The sequence below is a fragment of the Pteropus medius genome, unplaced genomic scaffold (assembly GCF_902729225.1).
Source record: "Pteropus medius unplaced genomic scaffold, Ma_sr-lr_union100, whole genome shotgun sequence".
Lineage (NCBI taxonomy): Eukaryota > Metazoa > Chordata > Mammalia > Chiroptera > Pteropodidae > Pteropus > Pteropus medius.
The window spans coordinates 4667963-4693387 of NW_024343578.1; the positions used below are offsets into that span (position 1 = coordinate 4667963).

General features: G+C 33.5%; 1 pseudogene; it reads left to right on the forward strand.

Annotated features, from left to right (window-relative positions):
• The first annotated feature begins 23226 nt into the window (after nt 1-23226).
• Nucleotides 23227-23351, forward strand: LOC120606375 (uncharacterized; annotated as a pseudogene).
• The last annotated feature ends 2074 nt before the right edge of the window (nt 23352-25425 follow it).

A 25425-nucleotide genomic window follows, 5' to 3' on the forward strand; every position in this document is an offset into this window, starting at 1 on the left:
AACTGCTAAACAGATAAACATTAAATCCTGTTTGGTGATCTCAAAATAATGTCATTCTCATTTGGTAGGATGGGTTCCAGAGGTTAAAACAGATAAGTTTTGTCCATGTCAGTGTCCATTTTTTTTCTGCCCTATTCTTTTGCTTTCTTTTCTCTCTACTTCCTCTACTCCTATTGATTTTCCTTGAAAGTTCTCCTTTTACTTCAATTACATCTTAAACCCTTTACCTCTCTATATCCGAGGCTTAATTCAAAGAAGAATGGTGTATGTATGGGAGGTGTTCTCCTTATTACACAACAGTGTATAAGCCTGGACTCAAGGTTATTCTTCATTCTGAAAGTATATTGTAACTTTCAAACCACTATTATGAGTTAGGGACAAAATTGAGTTTATCCTTTTCATGGCCAGTTATTCCAGAGAGAAAAAAAAATAAGGGGATATTTTCCTCTCCATCTGTGGACTTTGCGTAATACTAGAACAGCAGGGTCTATTCAGTCAGGACCTGAAGAGTAGGTGTGATAAATCTTCAAAGAAAATCCCCTATTATGAGGCTAAGCCCTGGATTTCACAGTCTATGGCTGGGTGAGACACAGGTTATGATCATCTGACTGCAGGTCAAACAGGCGAGGGATGATGAATTCAGAAAGGTGCACATGATTTATATGAAAGTGATCTGGTCGGTCTGGTTCTTAGTCACAGATGAGAATGGAGGAACTTACAACAAGCCAATTGCATGTTGTTATTCCTGATAAGCTGGCCTCTGACTGTCAAAAGTGTGCCAGGAAAACATTGTCTGAGTTTACATATTAAGGGATCTTGCAGTCAGATCTACATGTTTGTGACTTTGCCAAAATTCTTGAATGATGTAGAGAAGAAAAATGATTCAAGATGCATCACCTCTTGAACATTTATAGAAGGGACTCATGTTCTAGATGGAAAATCCTGTTAGAATATTTTGACAGAGTTCTCCTTCAATTCTGCATAAACACAATGATAGTTTCATTAAACTTAAAGGTTCAAAAGTTGCTTTGTTTCCTAGAAATTTGATAAAGAAGCAACAGTCACTAAATATATGGAAAAACACTAATATTTATGGATAATGTTTGAGGCCATTTCCTTAAACAACACAGGTAGTCATTCATTCAGAAACCTTGTTGCTTTGTAGCATAATAATTTATCTTCCGCATATCATCTCCATGTGGATACAAAACGCTCTGCAGGAATTGGTAGTTTTAAATTATAGCATTAGTCAGGCAAATGACATGTATCTTTCACTTCACCTTCTCTTGACTCTAACATTAGCCACACAAAAGGAATGATAATGCTAACCTCATACGTTTCCCAAAGTATAGGCAATTTTTATTTATGGAATTTCCAGTAACATATATTAGATGAAATTTTCACATAAATATCTTACCAGGGGCCTCTGCAGTGCATGTTGCCAGAACATTTCAGCTTAAACCTAAACTCTTTGTTAAATGGGATAATTATAACCCAAGAGAAAAGAGATTATGTTTCTTTGGCTGTTTTTATCACATAAGCTAGACTCAGTGTTTCTCCAGGTGTGCTCTGTGGACCCCAAGCATCAGAAATTGGTTGTTAAAAATTCAAATTTCTAGACTTTATCCCAGATTCAAAATCAGAATACCTGAGAATAAGACTAGAAAATAGAATTTTAACCAACTCCCAGGTAGCTTATAGACCAGTAACATTGCTGAGAGAACAAAGATAAGAAGTAAAGATTATGAGTGTATTGAATAAGTGAATGCAAAAACAAAAAACAAAAAAACAAAAACAAAACAAAAAACCTCCAAAACACAAAAATGTGAAAGAGAAAAACCTAGGGAACCTCTGGCCAGCTTCATGGCTTCAGTGAGCCTAGCTAAATGCCCTCACTCTCCTCTGTAAAGTAGACAGCTAGATCTAGAGATATGCAATGCTTTTTTTCTTCTTAAACATTTCCGGAGTGTCTATCAGTCATTTTCCAGTGTATTTTAGCTGCTCATCACCAAGATTCTCACAACTCTCATGTGAAGATGCTGTTGCTCTTACTGTTATTTTAAAAGTGAGAGAACAGAGGATGAAAGAAGTAAAATGACTTGCTAAAATTTGCAGCTATTAGTACCAGAGCAGAAATAGTTGTTTTATGACTTCAAATCTCATTTTGTAGAGTTCAGCCGCACTTTGGGATTAAGTATAAGACATTGTTTATGGGGCATCACACGTTCAAATTGTATTTTATTGCAGAATTTTACATTAGTTTTGTTTATAGATCCCATCCTCCTCCCCAAACTGGAGATTTAGGTTTTCAGATTATTGTTGGTGGATGTATGTCGGGAGAAAAGGATGATCCTGAGAGCTTGGTCCAGCATCCCAAGTATCCATACTCTAGCATTAGAAGGAGGTCTGAATTACATGCTTAGGTACAAATGCAGTATGACTCTCTGGAAGTTATCTTTATGAGAATTTGGTAGAAATGTAAATCCAGAGCGTGATAAAGTTCTATGATTTCTGTGCTCATTTTTAATTGAAAAAATGAGGATAAGCCTTTTTCTATTTAGGTTGTAAGTGATAGAAATTGAGTTCAAAGAGACATAAGTAAAAATGGGGATTTATTAGCTCACAATACTTAAATGTATCTGGTTAATTGGCTTTAGATGTAGCTGGTACCAGGTGCTCACAGGCTGGAATCAGAAATCTGTTTTATTTCTTGGTTCTAGTTTTCTTTGCTTCATCTCTAGACAGACTTTCTCTGTAATGGGAGGAAAGGCATGCCAGCAAGTCAGACTGATAGCTTCCCACTTGTCAAATTGAAGGAAGAAATTTCTCATTCTCATTATTTCTAGGAAAATCTCCAGACCTAACTAGCCAGGAGGATATAAATATGCAGATTAACCAGGCCGAGATCAAATGTCCACCTTCAGTGTGGCAGGGATAATCTGAGGAAGGAAAGAGATGGGATATTTGATGCTGGAAGGGCAAACATCCCAGATGACCATGGCAGGCTGCAACAGCTTTTGGCATGGAGTCAGTGCTTGTTCAATATTAACTTACTATCATTACTATCATCATTATTATACTAAAAACACAGTAACTACTGCTACTACAACTCCTTTTAGAGTTCTGTTTATATCTTATAGAAATATTTTAATAAAAGGATGAAAAGGAAATGATTTGATTGTTGGTTTATAAATGAGGACTAAACTTTGGACATGATAATATCTGTCACCAGTTAGACATGTATTATTAGGTTTTAAGTCAATTTGGCCTTTTCAAACCTGGTCTGTCTTTCTAGACAGGGCTGAACATTGACCTGATTTTACTTTGTGACATCTGGGTTCTCTACATACTTCCAAACCATGAAGGGATTTTTAAAAAATATTTTCTATAAAATAAATGCTTGTAAATGCAGTAATATTTGTAGGCCAGGTTGATGAATAAATAAGAGAAAATGTAAATGCTTGATCAGCACCCACATTTCTGAAACTTTTATTTTCCCATGTCACCGCCATTACAAGTTTGGTATTATTACTTCTTGTCTTTTCAGATGAAGAAACCTCAATATTAAAGGACTTGCCTTAGTTTATTCATTAGCTATTATGTATTGAGCTTATTCTAGATGTCGACAGTAAGCTAGTACTGCCTCTAGAACTTTCCACATACATTCATCTCTGCTAAACTACAAAAAATTTATGGTAAAACTGTGGATATCCTGACACCTAGGCCTCCGTTCCTTTTCCCAGATCACACTACCACTGAAAACAAAATGTAGAGACTGTTACATGTTAATGAAAATCACTATATTCCATAGAGAGGCTAACTGTGTGTATAGCACTCTCTGACAGTGTCCCATAGGTATAATTCTTACCATAATCTCCTTAAGAAATTAGCTTCAGTTGACTTCTGTGTTTGTTTCTTTCATCAGGGAACTAATACAGAAAATTAGTTAACAAATGTGTTATTGTTGAGCTATGGAGTCTCTGAGTACCAGATGGAGAACATATCAAGCAGTGTACCCAATAGAAATTGGGTAGGAAGGAGGGCAGCTAAAAGGCCTTGTTTCTGACAGCAGCTGTCCTAAAGAGCACCATCGGTTATTGAAAATTTGTCTGCAAAATTAGTACAAACTGTAAAATAATTCATAAAATGCAAATATTGCTCTCACATTATCTTATACGTGGAATATGAATAATATCTAAAGCTGTGTGCCTTGCTCTGTGCTGTTTTCCATGCCTTAGTTTATTTATCCCCACAGCAATCCTATGTAGTAGATGCTATATTCATCCTATGAGCTGAACATCACTTTGCAGATGAGGAAATTAGTACACAGATGGGCTGCATAATTTACTCAAGATCTTCTTTTATAGATATATAGTAGAGCTGGGGATCAAACTCAATAAGTTTACGTGTATAGCCTGTGCTCATACACCATCCTGCAGCCTGCCCCCCTGCTGGAAGAAATGGCATGTTTCTGTTGTGTCAATTTCTGCAGACTTTATTTCATGCAGTGTTTTGAGTTTTCTTATAATACATTAAAATCTCTCACATTAACAAAGGAGAAAAAAGGCAAAGTGTTAGATTCTTTAAATAGACTCAGTTTTAAAAGAAACTATATATGGCCATGACGATGTTTATCTTAAACAACTGTGTCTTTTCTGGGCTGTTGTAGAGAATTCTGAGCATCTTTGGTTCAAGTTTAATTTAGAAAGAAGCTGGGTGACTTCATAAAACTACTCAATTGTCTCATTTATTCAGCAACTATTTGGGGGGGCATCTTCTATATTATATGTAAATCATAGTCATGACAGAAACAAAAATTCATAAGTTCAGTGGCTGCCCTTAAGAAGCTCAAAAGTCAATGAGTGGAAAAGGCTGTGTCTGCACTTCTTAAATGTATATATAAGTACATAATGGAACGTGTGCGTAATCTCCCTGGGCATATCAGAGGGGTCATGTTTGCTATACTTTGAAATCTGAATAGGTTACTCTAAAAGGAAAAAAAAAAACATTGCTGAGTGAGGGAGAAGGTGGGAAGGTGTTCGTGGTTTGTTTTGTTTTGTTTTGTTTTGTTTTTGTAAGATGGTAATATCAGCAGTTGACTGATGAGTGACCATGCTGTTTATCTTCAGTCAGAGAAAATGCGAAGTGTCTCAGAGGTACAAAGCAGAGGACACAGATAATGTATTATTACCTCCTTTTTTTTTTCCTTTTTAGTCTCCTAAAACCAGACAATGCAGAGCTAGAGACAGGGATAAAATTGAAGCTCTGAGTTTGTGGTGTCTATTAATAGCCCATGCTAGAAAGCTTATCTTGAAAGAAAATAAATTCCCACCTTGTGGTAGTCAAAAGAATTGTGAAAATAAAGGTGTGTGTAACTAATAGTGAGACAGTATTGAACAGGAATTCATTTATCTTATTCTTTCCCTGACTAAATATAAATGTGTTTGTAGGATACTGCTATTGCTTTGATATGAAGAGAGTAAATTGTCATTTGAGTGTTGAATCCTTGGTTCATACAAAGTGTAAGTTATAAAACACCCAAGGTCAGCATAGGGCATTTGAAGTTTGGGGTCAGGAAAGAAGATAAATCAGTTGAAGTGTTCCTGGACTTGTCTGTCAAGTGATGGTATTTACAACTAGCCACCTGTTTTTTTTCTGGTCTTCTGCCTTAATGACAGGCCCCTGCATGTGGTAAAAACAGCAAGGAACAGATTGGTCATCATGTCTTCTTTTTCATTATTTTACTCCTGCCCTCAATAACCTGACACTCTCCAGAATTCTGCAAAACCGTTAAGTCTAAATCTTTATGAATTCATTATTAGTCCTAAAAACAGCTCAACTGATAACTGATTTGTGTAGCTGGGGCCTTCAAAGTCAGCAGCTTACCAGTTGCCTATTCTCTCATCCTACATTTAATGTCACCTCTTGGTTCAGGTGATTGTCATCTGAAAGAAATTCATCTCCAGACAGAATGCATATATGGTTTGAGGCTCTTTACAAATGACAGGTCTTGCTGCTGATACATCATGTATATTGTTCAGACCTCTAAATTAGATCTCATCTCTTACTACCAAGACCCATGACACCTGATTATTCGTTTTCTCAAAAAAGATCTCTGATTCCTGTATCTTAAATTTCTAGACTTTGCTTACAATTACAGTAATCATACTACCATTGATGCTATTACTGAACTTGACCTCTTTTCTTTGACACAATTGCTCTTTATAGCTTTATGTTCCTACAATTCAACCTACATCTTCCTTTGAAATGTTTCATCCCATATGGAATCTTGAATACCTTGGAATGATTCTAAGTATAAACAACATGGCAATTTGTTATAAATTTGTCACATGTAGTAGATGATTAAGGAATGGTTGTTTAATGAATGAAGGATTGATAAATGCATGGATGAATGGGAGAAACTAGTAGCAAAGAATTGAACTAAATCTAACAATGCAGAACAAATAAAAAATGTTGATAAAGGAAAGAAAATGAAAAAAAAAAAGCAAACAAAAATGCCATAAGAATTCTGGAGTACAGAGACTTTTACATCAATAAACCTATAATGGTAAATTCATCTGAGTGTGAAAACTTGGTGTTACCTTTTTTAATGTTATTACTTGACTGTTAGATTTCGGGTGATTTTTTAAACCTATTCCCCAAGAGATTCTTATGGATGCAAAAGTTTGAGATGTTTTTTAGTGAGATATAATTGACATGTAACATTGTATTAGTTTCAGGTATACAACATAACGATGCAGTATTTGTATATATGATTACCACTGTAAATCTAATTAGCATTTACCACCATATATAGTTATAAATTAAATTTTTTCTTGTGTTGAAAATTTTTAAGATCTACTCTCTTAGCAACTTTCAAATATGCAGTACTTTATTCAAAACTATAGCCATCATGTTGTACATTATAGCCCCATGATTTATTTGTTTTATAACTCAAAGTTTGTACCTTTTGACCACCTTCACTCATTTTGCCCATCCCTTGATCCCTGCCTCTGGCAACCTCCAACCTGTTCTCTGTATCTGTGAGCTTGTTCTTTTTTTTTTAGATTCTACATATAAGTGAGACAATACATTATTTGTCTTTCTCTGACTTATTTCACTTAGCATAATGGCCCTGATGTTTATCCCTGCTGTTACAAGTGGCAAGATCTCATTATTTTTATGGCTGAATAGTATTCCATTGCATTTATATACCACATTTTTTAAATCTATTCACCCATCAATGGATGAATAGATTTAAAAAATGTGGTATATAAATGCAGTGGAATACTATTCAGCCATAAATTGGCTATTGTAAATAATGCTGCATAGAACATGGGTGTGCATATATTTTTTTGAGTTAGTGTTTTCATTTTCTTTAGATAAATACCCAGTAGTGGAATTGCTGGATCATATGGATCATATGGTAGTTCTATTTTCCATAGTGGCTGCACAAATTTACATTCCTATAACAGTACACAAAGATTCTCTTTCTCCCACATGCTTGCCAACACTTTTTATCTCTTGTCTTTTTTATAATAACCACTCTAATAGGTGTGAAGGTGCTACCTTGTTGTGGTTTTGATTGACATTTCCCTCATGATTAGTTATATTGAGCATCTTTTCGTGTACTGGTTGGCCATCTCTGTGTATTCTTTGGAAAAAATATCTATTCAGATCTTCTGCTTCTGATTTTTAAATGAAATTATTTAAATTTGATAAAATTTTTATCAAATTTTATCAAATTTAACAATTTTTAATAGAAAAAATTTTTATTGTTAAATTGTGTATTCTTTTTTATATCATGGATATTAACTATCAGATACATGATTTGCAAATATTTTCTCTCATTCAGTAGATTGCCTTTTCATTTGGTTGATGGTTTTCATTTTCTGTGCAGAAGCTTTTTAATTTGATGTGGTCCCATTTGTGACAGTGTTGATAAATCTATAACAGTAAATTCATCTGGTTGTGAAAACTTGGTGTTACATTTTCTAATGTTACTATTTGGCTAAATTTGGATTCTGGGTAATTTTAACTTTGCCTATGACAGTGGCTTTCAAAACAGCATATATATGTTTATGATGTTTGAAGAGTTGTATTTTACAGTGACTTAATGGGTATTTCCAACACAGAGTGGTCCTTAGAGCTGTGGTAATTTTTGGCGATATAATTGAAGTTGTGAAGCCTCAGCAAGGAAATAAAGGGAAGGGATAGTAACTGCCTAAATAATTCTAGAATAGCAGGAGAGAGGACACAGTATTTGCAATGAGAAAGGAAAGGAGAAAAATTATTAAAAAATTTACATTTATTTTCAATATCAAAGGGGATTAGCATGTGATAAAGTCAGAAAGTTAAGGATATATGTAATATACCTTGGAAAATGTATGCTACGATTAATTAGTGGATTAAACACTGATTAAAATATTAGTGCTTCGTTTAGATGTTTCCCCATTTGAGATGGTTATAAAATATATATATACAAACACACACATATACATACACATACACATATTTTAATCATATACCTATATAAAAATGTATACTCTAACTTGAGAATCAGGAGTTCTGAGTACTCCTGTTAGCCTTCTGCTCTCAACTCAATGAGTGATCTTGAACAAATCAACTCAATATTACTTTTCCAGATAAAATCCAATTTTTTTAACATGGTGTATGAGGTGTGTCTTGTCTTGTCTGGTTCATCCAGCTATATAGAATTACATGTGGTTTCCAGAGTGTATCATGCTCTCTTATGCTGCCATGTTAAGCATGATGTGTGTGTGTTTTATTTTTTTGATTTTGTTTGTTTGTTTATCTGCAACACTCTTTCCTCATATTTTCAACTGTATCATTAACTCTTCCTTGCCTTTAAAGGCAACATGAATATCATCACTTCTTCTGGTACTATATTCCTCAACCTGTATTTGTAGCCTTTCAAAATTATTCTTCTTCTTTTTTTTTTTTTTTTTTTTTTAGAAAAGATAGAGGAAGATCTTTTGGGAGACTTTATTGATATTGAGAAGCATCCTTGCTTCATGAAAAGATGGGTAATACAATGTCCCAGCCCAACTCAAAGACATTAATAAAGAGGTTATAAATAATCTCTTGCCCATTATTTACATGTCATGCCCATTCACCTTCCATTACCATGACGACCTGCCTCCCAGGATGAGTAGCTGATAATTTAATAAAGGAGACAGAAGGGGTGGACTCTGGTAATTGCCTTTTTCTATTATTTCTGACTGCCAGTGAAGTCACATCCAACAATCTCAGTATTATTTTAACTCACTGCCACCACCACCCACACCAAAAACCCTACAAAGTTTTTACAGGTAGGAGAAGATTTAATTATTTTTTTGACCTAATCTATTGAGATTTTGAGAGTTTATGTCATTGCAACATAATCTAGGCTAGGCTGACAGATGCAGCAGAAGAACCCTAAAGGGTGAGGTCCATTCATTTGCACTTTTAAAAGCTCACAGCAAGTTTACAAACAAAATAACTGACTTTCTTAGAGGCTGACTGGCTTGCCCACAGATAAATACCTACCTCATCATGGCATAAAATGAAGGAAAAGTTTATTATCTTCATTGTTTACATATTTGACATTGGAACATAAAAGTCTTAATGAACAGATCGGCTTTTCTTTTTCCAATGAGAGAGACCTACAAATTGATGTTTAAAGAACAAGAACCCATCATGCATTTAGGGTAGGAAGGACAAAAGATTTGTGAAAAGCAGCAGATCTTAATTTTGGTCGCACATTATAATTACCTTAGAAGTTTAAAAAAATTCTAATGCCCAGGCACAGATTACCAAAGATTCTAATTGATTTGACCAGTGGTATGACATATTATTCAATTATTGTATGTACTCTGTAGGTCATAATAGTTGATTTATAACTTCTCTGTGCCTTGGTTTCCTAATTGATAAAATAGTGATTAGGTTCAGTATACACTTCAGTTTGAATTTAATCTCATCAATCAGAGTGAACATTAAGGTTTTTGAGAGCAGGAATGATGGTTTACTCATCACTGTGTTTCCAGTGCCTAGCCCAGTGTGAATACTCAAAGTCGTCGCAAGATCAAATGAAAAAGAAAATAATTACAAAGCGTAAAGTGCTACATAAATCTATATTTCTTTGGTGGCCAAGGCAGCTATGGTGGTGGATTCTATGGCAAAGAATCACTCTGATCTTCCTTTATGTACAAGGAGAAAAGAGAAGGGAAGACTTTTATTCTAATATTGCTTATTCTGGTAAGGACTCGATCCCTGAGAGAAAGAGGCTTTTCAGAAAAGTGTTTAGCAAAACAAATTCTTCTTGTAAATAATCTAATGACTTTTCATAGTTCCTAGATATGCCAACCCATAAAAGAAGGAATTTTTTAAAAAAAGGAAAGGAGATGTGAAAATTAGAGAAATCAGTAAGAAAAATGAAATTGCAATATTGTAGATATAATCTATAATGAAAGCAATCATCATTAATATTTAAAAACTCAGTTTTACATCCAAAAAACAGAATAGTTGCTTAAATTTAAGGAGGACTGTCTATGTATCTATGACTAATCCTTCTTCAGTGTTTATTAGTTCAGCTGTTATAGCTTTCTTAAAATTTCAATGATATATATTGGTATACATAGATGTATCTCAGCATCCTGTATTTTTTATTTTCTCTTATAAAAGGTACTTTGAAAAATAAAAAGCAATCTTCCAATGACCTAAGGGCTGGTGAATAAGCCTATGAGCTTTAAATTAAATCTTACTGAGCAAACAACTGAGCTTCTTTCTGTTGCTAAAGCCAATTTAGTTTGTTCTGTCAGAGGATATGTATCTGACTGCTTTCATGAGATATTATGGTTGCTATTTTGCTGAAGAGGAGAATACCTAAATATACAAATTATGAGGATATTTTAGGCACAGATTTTGAGATTCAAGCTTGAGAAAAGAATGAAGGGCAGACAGCCAATAGAATAGACCATATAATCAAGTGGAATCAAGTATAACAGATAATTCATTATGGAACACTTGAAGGGCAAACATTCCCAATATTTATTGTTTCTTAATCAAATCTAATTTAGGTTTGAGTTCCTACTTCCCAGAGATGGCACAAGTTTAGTAGCAGCTTTTTTAAAAAATATTGTCATTCAGCTGAAATCGATTTAGGCCATTGTGATATTGTTCTATGATAATCAAGTATACATTTTATTAAAGAAAATTATTAGTAATAAAAATATAGCCTCAGTTATAATAAGAAAGCATAATAGTCATAATTATAATAAGAAACTACAAGGTGATTAAGAGCTCAGATTTTGATATTGGAGTTCCTGTCTTAACCTTGGTACATTTACTAGCTTTGTATTGTTGGAAAGGTCTCTAACTTTCCTAGGACTCTGCTGTCTCTCTCTATAAATAATATAAAACACAGAAATATGATAGTACATGGTAATTTCTTATAGCATATTAGACATTGTTTCAATTTTTACTTGATCTACATATGACATTTCATCACAAATTAAAACGTTTCTATTTTCATGTGTTATTATCTTTAAGAAAGCCAAAGAAAACAAATACATTTGTGAGACTTCTGTTCAGATACATAGAAGCAAAAGTAGAACTAGCTCTTTGGTGCTATTGCTTTATTTGGAAGGTGCTAACCCAGAGCATTGAGAATGAGATAAAAAAAGAAAGGAAACAAGGAAGGATGGGAGGCAACACCAAGTAACGTGTTATTTGCTGAACACTGCATTAAAAAAAACCCCATAAAAATAATAATGGAGTTCACCATTTAATTATACAGGCGCAGCCTCATGGTATGTCTTGGGGGAAGTTGTAAAAAAATACCACACCTAAAAGTCTGTTGAAGGAAGGAGAAGAGAAGAAAGTTATCTCATTATTTCTCTCATATTTCTTACCTCATGTCAGTCAAACTTTGCAACATGGGGAGGACACTTTCTCTAGTGAGCAATCTTTTCTAAACACTCCACCTCTAAATTATTTTGATAAAAATTCCAAGTATCATCTCCAGCATCTGTAAACATTTTAGTTATATATCTAAAAGATAAGGATTATTTTTAAAGTTACATTGGATATATCCAGTTTGGCCATGAAAGAATATTTCATAAACAACAAGTACGAAATCTGGACAAAATATATGAAATAACTATTTAAAAGCATTAGTGAATTACCAGTGGGAAGGAAAGCATCTTTACCTCAGATTTTTCCATGGGCGTTTTGTAAATCACAGCGTTTAGACCAGAACCCAAGCAGAAGCATCAGTCATATTGAGTCTGGAGTTCAGGGATTTCAAAGTTGCTGGGAGCAGGAGAGATCTTGGAGAGGAAAAAATAAACATAGAGAAGGAGGACCAAAACCTGCATACAGATTACCACTGAGTAAATATTGTTTGTTCCTAAATTATATATGTTCCAGAGCAGGGCTCTGAGAAGTCCAACAAAATCTTCAACAAACACCCAACATCTCCAGAAGCTGAAGAGAGGAACAGAGCCTGCAGCAGGTGTGCAGTGCTAGGGAAAGAGATTGGAAATCAAGCCCCACCGAAGCACAGAAGTAATGGTGAAAACTCAGGCATTCAGTTCAGACCCCAGAAGGGTCACACTGTTAAGAGTAAAGACCACAGCTTCAGAGAAAGACATACCAAGAGTAAGGGCAAAACTGAATAGAACAGAGCTAACAAGCCTAACACCAAGCTTTACTAAGACCAGAATAGTCCAATGGCACTCTGTATCCCTGCCAGAAGAAAACACAACTACAGCTGAAGATAGCATAATTTAGAGTTTCTATAATTGTATTTTCTGATATCCTGCATCCAATGTAAATATATGAGGCATGCTAGGAAAAAATAAACAAATGGCTAAAAACTGAGATAAGAAATAGATAGCAACCAAATCCACCAATAAATCAGATGTCGATATTAATAGGGAATAAAAAAATGTATGATTGATATAAGAAAATGTAGCAACAAATATAGCAACAAATAAACAAAGCAGATGGGATTTTTAATTTTAACAACAAAAAATCATTTAAAACTAAAAACAGTATCTGAAATTGAGATCTCATTGGATGGGTGTAGCAGCAGACTAATTGCACTAGAATATAGGTTTGAACTGACAGAGACCATCAGAAGATATTCACACTGAAACAAAGAGGAAAATAATGGGAAAAAAGAGTGTAAGATTATATATGTATATATGAAATTAATTTAAATTTACAAAGGAGAGAAATAATAGGGAAGAAGCAATATTGAAGAGATATTAGTTAAAAATTTTCCAAAACAGATGAAAGGCATCAAATCAGTTTCAAGATAATCTGTGAAACCAAAGGAAAGATAAATGTAAAGAAAAGTATGCTGAAATATATACCAGCATCACAGGAGCAAACTTCTAAAAAATACTTATATAATTATATTCCTCATAATTACATATGAAATTATATATATGTATATATATGTTAATAACAATGTCTGGCACATGTGAGGCTTTCAATGAATATTTACTGAGTTAATTGCTAAGTTAAATTCTGTCTCGTTTGTCAAATTGGTAAAATAGGAGAGGAGGAAGAGGAGGAAAAGAGGAAGAAGAAAGTGAGGCTTTTGTGTCCTTCAGCTCTAGAAGGAGAATAAATCGACTTTTGCGATGAAAGTTCAAGTCTATGGAGGCAATGTGGATGGTTTGTCCAAGAAAAGAAGGAAACAGAAGCTGTGTTTGGAGAGTGAAATAGGCCTTGAAGTGAATTGGTATGGCCGTGAGTCCAGAAGGAACTGCTGTCTTGAGAATAGGAGGGGACTGTGACCTTCTTATTCATGATGTGCCCTCTTCCCAAGAGCTCTTGCATTTGTTATTGAAGAAGTGAATGCCACCTACAGAGCTGTCTTGTTTTAGTATACCACGATGGTTTGGTCAACGAGTATCTCACTCATGGTCACAACAGACCCCTAACCAAAGAGCTTTTTTTTCACCTTTGTTCCTTTGGTCTGTGTAAGTAAGGAGAACTGTTAAAACTCAAGGGAGGAGAAAGATGCTGTCAAAAGTAATGAAAACCAGTAAGGAATATTCCTTTAAACTGTCATGGCATGAACTCCAAAATATATTGTTAAATAAAAAAAAAGTTATATGTGTACAGTATAGTACTTTTCATAAAAGAAATATAAGGGAATGTAAAGCTTATATTTTATTGGGGTATAAACAAATAGGTATATAAATATATAATTTATTAATTGTGTTGTGGGAGGGATTATTCTGAAAAAATAAAGCAGAAGGATAAAGAGATGCTTTGATTTTAGATCTAGGGGCCCAAGAAGCCACTCTGAGGATGTGGCATTTGAGCAGACCCCCAGACTGAATGAGCCAGGTGGATAACAGAAGAGTGTTTCTGGATCAGGGCCTGCTGTGTGTGCTTGGAATACACTGAGGGGCTTTTGAGGCTGTATGGGAATGAGCAAACATGGAAATGAAAGAAGTTGAAGAGGTGGGCATGGTTCAGATCACTTAGAGCCTTGTGAGTCAGACTAGGCATTTGCATTTTATTATGAATGTATTAGACTCATCCATTGGAGAATTTTGAGCAGATGAAGGACATGAACTGATTTAAGTTGTGAAAAGATCACTCTGGCTTCTGAGTATAGAAAGGTCCACAATGCCTGAAGTTACAAGCAGTGCCCCAGCAGGTTTCTGCTACAATTTCCACAGGGGACATGATGGTGGTTCCCTAAGGGAAGGTTGGGGTAGAATTCAAGGCAGAAAATGATTGAGTTTTGAAGATGGAGCTGACAAATCTGAAATGCAGTAAGAAAAGAGATAAGGGATCAAAGAGAACTTCATTTTTTTTCAGGAAGTCAGATATCTGGATAAATGCAAATCTCTTTTAGTGAGATGGGACAAGAGCAGAAGACCTGAGAAAGGGAATCAGGATTATCAGTATTCACGGAGATGTTTAGTACCATGAAAGTCATTCCCCCCAAAAAAATCTCTAGTGAGGTGAGTTTTTTTTTTTCCCCTAAAATTAGTGTTACGATATAAAACTTTTATTATAATCATGTAACATTTTGAAAATACAGAGCCTTCTCAATTCTACATGATTTTTGAAAATTTGTTAATTTGCTCATTCTCAGCACTGCCTGACAGCCTTTTCAAGTTCTCAAAATTTCAGTAGTGAGTTTTTAAAATAACAAGAAAGTCTCTTTAAAACATTTCAATAAAATATTCAGGGCAGGCTTTTATTTTTGGAAAATTCCTGTTCTATTTTTAAAAAATAGAATTAAAGCACTGGTTTAAGTTTTTTCATTTGTTCTGATTTGCTTTTGGATGACATCAGAAATATTGCATGTGTATACTTAGTAAGTTATTTTTGAGTTCAATTTGATAGCCACAAAACAATTAGGAACCTTCACAAAGACCCAAATTCAGTTTTTTCCCCTTTTTTAACTTGTATATTGACTGTAAAATCCTTACTCTTCTCCAGAATAATGGTATTTCATTATTCACAGAAACTCTTGAGAATGCTACACCTTAAAAATAGGGTTTCAAACCAAGTTAGCCTATTATAAGGTACAACATTCTCAAGATTCTCTGTGAATATCAGACAGGAGAGTGGTATGTTTGTAGTATGGTAACAAATGATGCCAAATTGTGTGGCTTAACACAATATCCTTAATACCCTCTAATAAAACACCTCCTGTAGCCCCTGGTACTATGCTTTTCCAGAATAATTTTTTTTCTGTTGTTACTTGGGAATCAAGGGTTTTCCATGCTTTGTTTCTTTCATCTCAACAAGTCTCCAAAACCTCTTGACAGGAGAAGAGAGACACTGGAAGGGCCTGTTGTACCACCTATTACTTGTGGCCTGGAAGTGACAAGTATTTCTTCTGCATATAACCCATTGTCCATACAAATCTTAGTGGATTAAGCAACAACCACTACTATCTTTCTTGTAATCTTTAATTTGAACGAGACTTGAGGGAAGGAACTCCTCCTTTCTCCATGTCATATCAGTTTAAGCTGTCTTCAGTGTAGCTACTTACGTGGCTTGCAAATTTGTGTTGATTCATAGCTAATGATCATAGTTTCTCTTCATGTAGGTCTTTCCACATGACTTCTTGGACTTCCTCACAGCATGACAACTGGGTTTCAAGAGTGAAAATTACAAAGACAGAAGATGAATGTTGCCATTTTCTTAAGACCTGAGCCCAGAAGCTGTCACTGCATTACTTCTACTATATTATATTAGTCAAAGCAATCACATAAGCCACTCAGATTCAAGTAAAGGAGATATAGGCCCCAAATCTTGATGAACAGAATGTCAAATGTGTGGCCACAATAAATGTAGGTTTTAAGAACAGTTTTCATGACTCTAAACACAAGGATAATAAAGGATTATTACATGAGATCTCTTTTATTTTATGTGTATTTATTAAACTATTAAACATAAAAGTTAAACAAATTGTTGGATAAGCAAAGATCTATTCAGTCATAAAATTCACTCTAGTAAATATATTCTAGAAACTAATTAGGGACAAAGAAACTTTTAGTGAAGTTGGGGGCAATGAATTAGGTGGTCTCAGATAAGGTTTCGTAGAGGAAGTGGCATTTAATACAGGCTAAAACAATGTTTGAGATTCAGGAAACTAAAAATCAAGGGGAAAGAATTTTATTTGGAGTGAATATGTCAATAAAGAAATTTGAAAAATGCAACATGAGCTTAAGCTACCCAATGGCAAGAACACAGATCTGACAATAATACAAAACACATAAAAGAATGTTGGAAAGAAAAACTGAAGGAGATATATTTTTGAAAGCCTCACATAATTTTCAAGATAATTAGGGATAAAAGTGGTAATACTATGTCTTCTTTTCTGTGACTAGGACTCATTTCCTCTCATTCTTTTAGCTCTGAAAGATGTTACGTGGCCGGACTTTCCTGGTATTCTCATAACTAACTCTTCCTGCTATGGTACAAAATTCCAACCCTAATTCCAAAGAAAAAAGTGAAATTCCTACTAAAATGTTTAAATAAATCTCTGTGTTATTGATTTAATGGAATTGTGAACATTCATTATAACTAATATTGACTTATCTTACATGCATTTTGGTCTGTTTGAAGAAATAGCTCGACAGAATTATTGGTAAAATTCACAAATTATATAGAAAACATAAATGAAGTTTCCTTGGTCATCCTTTAATAAGAGTCTGACAAACTATAGAAGACATATTTATATCTATAATTTTTGTATGTCCCTTGAACTCTAAACTCGCATAATGAGCTGACTACTTGTTATCTTCTCTTGATCTTCACAAAGGCACATTAAATTTAATATGTCCAAAATCACACCCAAGATCTCTGTCAAAATTTTGGTCTTTTTCCAGTGTAGTAGGTTTTAAATGGCAGCCATTTTTGGTGGCCCAAAAACATATGACCATGTCCCAATCTCTGGAACCTTCGACTGTAAGCTTTTTTAGGAAAGAGATCTTTGCAGATGTAACTAATTTAAAGATCGAGAATTGAGATCATCCAAGATTATCTAAATGGAACCTAAAACCACTGACAGGTAACTTTATAAAAGACAGAAAAGGAGAAGACACAGAGAGGATGATCACATGAAGAGGGAGGCAGAGATTGGAATTATGCTATTGCAAGCCAAGGATTACCTGGAGCCAACAGAAACAAAGACAAGGAAGGATTCTTCTCCAGAGACTTCAAAAGGAGCTTGGCCCTACTGACACCTTGATTTTGGAATTCTGGCCTCTAGACTATGAGAAAATAAATTTCTGTTGTTTTAAGCCACCAGTTTTTGGTCATTTGTTGCAGCATTCCTAGGAAATTAATATATCTGGACATTTCTATCTCAGTAAATGTCCCAAGGAGTCAAAGTGTGTACACTGCTTACCTTCATCTCACACTCCTTCATACAATATATCACTAAATCCTCTTGGTATTGCCTTCTTTTCTCTGTCTCATCCGTTCATGAACTCTGACCTCACCCAGGAATACTATAATAGTCCTGTAAGAGACTGATAGTTATTTGCCATCTGTTTGTCTTCTTTGGTGAGGTATCTGTTTAGATCTTTTGCACATTTTTAAGTGGAGTTATTTGTTTTCCCATTGTTGAGTTTTAAGAATCCTTTGAAGATTCTGGATAAAATTCTTTACCAGGTATGTGCTTTGTATGTATTTTCTTTTGGCCTGTGGTTTGTCTTTTCATTCTCTTAACAATGTCTTTCAGAGAAGACATTATTAAAATTTAATAAAACCCAAAGTATAAAATTTTTCTTTCATGGATCATGCTTTTTGTGTTTTATCTAAAAAGTCTTCACAAACTCAAGGTCATCTAGGTTTTCTCCTTCGTTACCTTCTAGAAACGTTATAGTTTTACATTTCACATTTTGGTCCAAGAACCATTTGAGTTCATTTTTGTGAAAGGCGTAAGGTCTGTGTCTGGATTATTATTATTATTTTTTGTATGTGGATGTGCAATTGTTCTGGTACCATTTTTTTTTCTTTTTTTCCCATTGATTTGCCAATGTTGTTTTGTCAAAGATTAGTTGATTTTATTTGTGTGGGTCTATTTCTGGGCTCTCTATTCAGTTCTATCTATTTGTCTCTTCTTTCACAAATATATGCTTGTATGAAATACTGAATTTAAAGTTGGAATACACTATTGAATGGAATACTGTTACTGTATATAGAGTCTTAAAGTCTAGTAATGTCAGTCCTCTGACTTCGTTCTCTCTTTCTACTACTGGGTTGCCTATTCTGTGTCATTTGCTTCTTTATATAAACTTTAGAATCAATTTGTTGATATTCACAAAATAACTTGCTGATATTTTTGTTAGGGTTGTACTGAATCTTTAAAATAAGTAAAAAAAAAAATGACATCTTGCCATTATTGAGTCTTCTTAATTATGAACATAGAATGATTCTTCATTTAGTTAGATCTTTGATTGTTTTTCATCAGTGTTGTAGTTTTCCACATGCAGATTATGTACATATTTATTAAGTATATACCTGTTTCATTTTCTGTGTGCTAATTTAAATGGTGGTGCATTTTTAATTTCAATTTGAATTGTTCATTACTAGTATATTGGAAAGCAAATGTCTTTGTGTATTAAGCTTGTATCCTGTAACCCTGCTCTAATCTCTTAGTTGTAGAAGTTCTAAGGAGGAAAACACTAGTTTTTCACCATTAATCATGAGGTTAGCTGTAGGTATTTTGGAGATGTTCTTTATCAGTTTTCAGAGGTTCCATTCTATTCCTAGTTTGCTGAGAGTTTTGTTTGTTTGTTTGTTTTATCATGAATGGGTATTGGATTGCGTCAAAAGCTGTTTTTGTATCTGTTGATAAGATCATGATTTCTCTTTAGACCATTGATGTGATGGGTTTTATTAATTGAAATTAATAGTTGAAATTGCCTTGCATGGGATAAATCCCACTCGTTTGTGGTATATAATTCTTTTTGTACACTATTTGATTTAATTTGGTAATATTTTGTTGAGGATTTTATATTTGTGTTTATGAGTGATATATTTGTCTATATATATAGTTTTTCTTTCTTGTAATTGTCTTTTTCTGGTTTTGGCATTAAGGTAATGTTGGTCTCAGAATAAGTTAGAAATATTCTCTCTGCTTCTTTCTTCTAAAAGAGATTGTAGGTAATTGGTATCATTTTTTTTCCTTAAATGTTTGGAAAAATTTTCCATTGAAACTATCTGGACCTGCTGCTTTACCTTTTGGAAGTTCACTCATTTTTGATGCAATTTCTTTAAAGAATATTAGCCTATTCAGTTTTTCCATTTCTCCTTGTGTGAGTTTTGGTTGCTTGTTTCAAAGAATTGGTCTAAGTTATCAAATTTGTAGGCATAAATCTGTTTGAAATATTTCTATATTATCCATTTAATGGCTATGAAGTGAATAAATTTTCCTCTAAGCGCTGACTGTGTTGTGTCCCACATATTTGGGTAAGTATATTTTCATTTTCCTTTAGTCTAATATTTTTTAAAATTTATATCGAGATGTCTAAAATTTATATTGAGCTGTCACATGTGTTTGTTTACAAGCATGTTATTGAATCTCCAAATACTTTGTGATCCAGCTATTTTTCTATTATTAATTTCTATTTTAATTCCACTGTGATCTGAGAGCATACTTTGTGTGATTTCTATTCTTTTAAATTTGTTGAGGTTTATTTTATGGCCCAGAATCTGGTCTGTCTTGGTGAATATTTCATGTATGCTTGTGACAAATGTGTATTTTATGGTTGGTGGATAAATTAGTCTATAAATATTAACTAGATCAATTAATTTAAAATGTTCAATTCAACTATATACAGATTGTTTTTCTGCCTGCTAGCTCTGTCAATTACTGATAGATAGGTATTGAAATCTTCACTATAATGGTGGTTTTGTCTAATTTTTCTTACAGTTCTATGAATTTTTGGCCCACATATTTTCACACTCTTGTTAGGCACATATACATTGGTGCTTGTTTTGCCTTTTTAGAGAATTATCCTCTTTCTCATTATGTAATGCTTCTTTTTATCCATGGTATTTTATCTTCCTCTGAAGTCAGATTTGTCTAAAATCAATATAGCTACTCTAGCTTTCTTTAGATCAGTGTTAGCATGCTATATCTTTCTCAACACCTTAAATTTTAGAGTATGTATGTCTTAATATTGAAAGTAAGTTTCATGTAGATAACATATAGTTATTTTTAACTATTTTGACAGCCTCTCTTTTAATTGCTATATTTAGACCATTCACATTTAAGGAGATTATTGATATAGTTGGAATAATATCAATCATTTTTACAGCTGTTTTATCTTTGTTACCCTTGTTCTTTGTTTCATTTTTGTCTCCCATTCTTTTTTGGACTTCTCTGTTTTTTGTTTGTTTTTAATATTCATGCACTTTTTGTTATTGCAGTAACATATACGTAACATAAAACCGTTTAATCATTTTAAGTGTGCAGTTTAGTGTGGCATTAAATACATTTACATTTTTCACATTATTGTGCAATCATCTGCTAACTACCTCCAAACTTATCAACCTCTCAAACTGAAACTCTGCACATGTTAAATAACATCACCCTACCTTCCCCTTCCCCCAGGCCTTGGAAACCACCATTCTACTTTCTGCCTCTCTGAATTCGACTGCTTTTGGTACCTCAAATAAGTGGAATCATACAATATTTGTTCTTTTGACTGGCTCATTTCCTTAGCATAGGAAATTTTCATCCATGTTGTAATGTGTTTCAGAATGTCTTTTTTTAAGGTTGAATAATATTTATTGTACATATATACAAATTTTATTTATCTGTTCATTCATATTTATACTTGGGTTGCAACTACCTCTTGGCTATAATGAACAATGATGCTGTCTATGAACATGAGTATATAAATTTGTCAAGATTCCTAATGTCATCAAACTTTAAAGATCTTAAAATGAAAACTTACTCTGATATAAATTATATAATTTGAAGTGAATTACCTCAGCTAATCAGCTACTACTCCTTTAAAAGAAACTCATATTAGGTAATTTAGATCTGGTGTCACTGAAGTCCATTTTTCCCATTCGCTTTTACTTTCATTGGCTATTTTTTATTGTAGTTTTTTTTTTTATGAACATGAAAAATGGTAATGATAACTAACATTTCTAATATCTATTATCATTCTTAGAAGGCTGAAAACATTTAGAAATGTTTAACCATTCAGTTTAACTGTTATTCTAAAATATGTTACATTTTTTAATAGGAGAAAATAGGTTTAAAAGACACAAAATAATGTTAATAAAATCTGCCCAAACCTTAATCTCCACTACTGACAATCTGGGTCAAACCACCAGGACCTCTGCAGTTGGTTTCTCCTTTTCTGCTTTGGGCCCTTTATAAACAATTGATGTTTTAAGGGGACTAATTAATAATACTCCTTCCTTCTCATGTGTTCAGAATCAAATAGAAATTAGGAGACAGGCATATATAGTTGACCCTTGAGCAACAACTTATATGAGAGTTTTTTCAATAAATATCTGCACTGTTTTCAGTCTGGAGTCAGGAGTTTGCTGATGTGTTTTTGTTTGGGAAAGTATTTCTCATTCATTTTTGAAGGATCATTTTGATGAATATGTAATTCAAGGTTGATATTTATTTGTTTTCCTTTCAACACTTTAAATATTTTATTCCAAATTCTTCTTGATTACATGGTTTTTGAAAAGTAGTCTAACTCATTCTTATTTATCTATAGGTAAAGTTTAATTCACTCTTTTAAAATTTTCTCATTGTCTTTGAATTTCTGCATTTGCATATAATATGCCTAGATGTAGATTTTTTTTTTTGGTTATTGATCCTGATTGGTGTTCTCTAAGCTTCCTAAATTTGTACTTTGGTTTCTTCTATTAATTTTGGAAAATTCTGTCATTATTACTTCAAATATTTTCTCTGCTCCTTTTTTCCTTGCTTCTCCTTTTGAAATTCTCAAATAGCATATGTTGTACCTTTTGTAATTGTCTTACAGTTTTTGGTCATTCTGTTGTTTTTCTTTTTCTTTTATTATTCTTTTTTGTTTTTTTCTATTTTCTTTTCAGTTCTGGAAGAACTACTGACATATTTTCAATCTCAGTGAATCTTTCTTTGGCCAAGAACTTATCAAAGGCATTCTCCATTCTTGATGTGATAATTTTGATCTCCAGCATTTATTTTTGTATTCCTTTTTTAGAATATTAATTTTTCTGTTTACATTATGTTCTTGCATGATGCCCCCTTTTTCCATTAGAGTTCTAACCATATTAATCATTGTTATTTTAACTTCTTAGTCTGATAGTTCTAAAATCTGTGACGTATCTGAGTCTGGCTCTAATGTGTCAAATTAAACAAGAAAGGCATTAGACTGAGGTAGCTTTATGCTTTGGTAGCCTACATAAGCAAACTAAAACTTAGGTCAAAAGTTAATGCACTTGAATCTAAGAAAAATGAAACTTAAAAACAACCAATTACAAATAGCCGACTAATCTTTCTCAAATCAAGCAGCTGATTAAGCTATAGCCAATCAAATAATTTCCTTGCTTCGTCTCTGCCTTCTCTATAAAAACCTCTCTCCTAGCTCCTGTTGGTAGAGTAGCCCTAACCACTGTCAGTTTAACCTGCCTGATTCAAATCAATTTACACTCAAATAAACTCTTGATAATATTAATGTACCTCAGTTTACCTTTTAAAAGATGCTTGTTGTCTATGGCCATGCTACCCTGAACAAGCCTGATCCCATCTGATCTCCGAAGTGGGAGCTAAGCAGGGTCAGGCCTGGTTAGTACTTGGATGGAAAACCACCTAGGAAGACCAGGTACTGTAGGTATAAAAAATAAAAAAATAAAGGATTGTAAGCTGACAAGGTCCTTGCAATCATTGAGGTCAACCAAGGGTTGTCTCACCTAAAAAAAAAAAAAAAGGAGAGAGAGAGAAAATAAATAAATAACAGATGCTTGCCCTCTCTGTTCAGACTGTGTTATTTATTTATTATTTTTTATCGTGCTTTGAAATTTGTGTTAAAAGTCAGACATGGTGTATTGGGTAGAAATAACTGAGGAAAATAGGCCTTTTGTGTGAGCTTTAAGTTTACTTGGATGCTTATTCTTTGTTATACCAGTAAGTTTTGGAGTATCTAATTTCTTCTACATTCTTAATCTTGTCTCCTTCACTGTCTTTGTGTTTCCCTAGATAATTTTTCCTAACTAGAGTCTGAGCCTAACAGAGTGTCTGTCGTGTGATAGGCACATAATAAATATTTGGCAAATTGGGCTCTTTTTGGTTTATTTATTTTTTATTTGAAACTATAAATGTGTATATTTAAAGTTATGTAATACTTAGCATCCTTATTCATTGCTACTCTATTTTAGTGCAAGAGATCTTAATGTATGCACTCCAGTGAAGCTCCCTACATTGCCATGCCAATCATGGCTAAGAGCTTTGAAATTGCAGAGCTCTCAAATAAATCCATCACTTCAGTTTAGGGTGGTCAGTAATTGGAATAATATTTTTCCAAGTTGAATATATGTGCAGTGTGACCTCCCTTTTAAAGGTTAATGAAGTTTTCCTTTTTGACTGAACCGTGAATAATTTGGGGTATAGTTTATTTGTAGATTTAATGCATTAAAATTATCTTCTAATTTCCATATGAGTAAGCATGTGTCTCTACCTGTATGTGGATTTATTTTTCCCCTGGGCATTTTTTTGAGAGCTGTAAACAATCCCAATTCCTGACATGACAAAGTCTTAAATAGCAATGATTTGGAGATTTATTAAGTAGAAAAAGGATTAACATCAATCGGGCCTAATATATGAAGTAGTTACTCAGTCTCTTTTCTTTAATTAGTAGAGTAAAAAGGAGACATCTCCAAAGTGGAGTGGTTAGTATGTATGTAATTTCAGAAGATGTTCTTTCTCATTAATGTAGAAAAGAGATTTTTCAGCAAACGTTAGTCATGGATTTGCTTCCAAAACACTGTCTCTTTACTCTTAAATTGTTGGTACTGGAGGAACAAAAATGGTGTTTGTATCACATATGAGTCAAATAATTTGTGGTATTGTTTTACTTCCTCTGTGGGAGGTGGGCAGAGATTTGTTTGGTGAGACCAAATTTAAAGACTTGTGATGAACTGTGAGCTCAAGAAATAGGTTTATAATTCCCTTCCTTTATTTTTTCTCTCTCTTCGCCTATAAAATATTAGAAATTTATTGACAGGAAATAATAACTAAACTATTTTCTGTTTAGATCTTATTTCTTAATTCACTTTATGTATTATATAATCAAATGATTGCACTTGTTATAAAAAGTTATCTTGTGAAATGTAGAATATGTTCTGATGACCAGTGATCAAAAGTCTTCCTAAATTTTATCAGCAAGGTGGAATTAGAAAGCAGATAAATGTAGATAATTTTTTCCTATAATTATTTTATAACTTTAGGAGTTGATTACCTTTTGACAATATTGCTTATTTCTTATAGCAATGAAACAAAGTAGATATGGTTGGAAATTCATCTTCTCTTGAAGGGCTTTTAATAGATGGTGGCAATAGTTAGGTATTTTCCTACTTTTGCTTTTAAAATCATATGGGCAAATTATAGTTGTGAAAAAGGTCTGAAGTTACTTTTAATCTTTTCAACAAAATGGAAGTTGTAGAAAAGGCTCAATGTCCGGTGCTCTTTGCTTTAATCTGAAAACTAAAACTGGCTTCTTTTCATGGGTCATGAAGCTATTCATGCAATTTTATTAAACATAATGACACTTTGTTCTGATACTGCTTATTTCATCTGAACATCTGTGAAGATTTTACACACAAAAGATTTTGAATTTTATACAAAATACTTTATTAAAAATTTGTGATCCCATATTCATTATATAGTCAGCACTACTATTAGAGAGTAGTGAG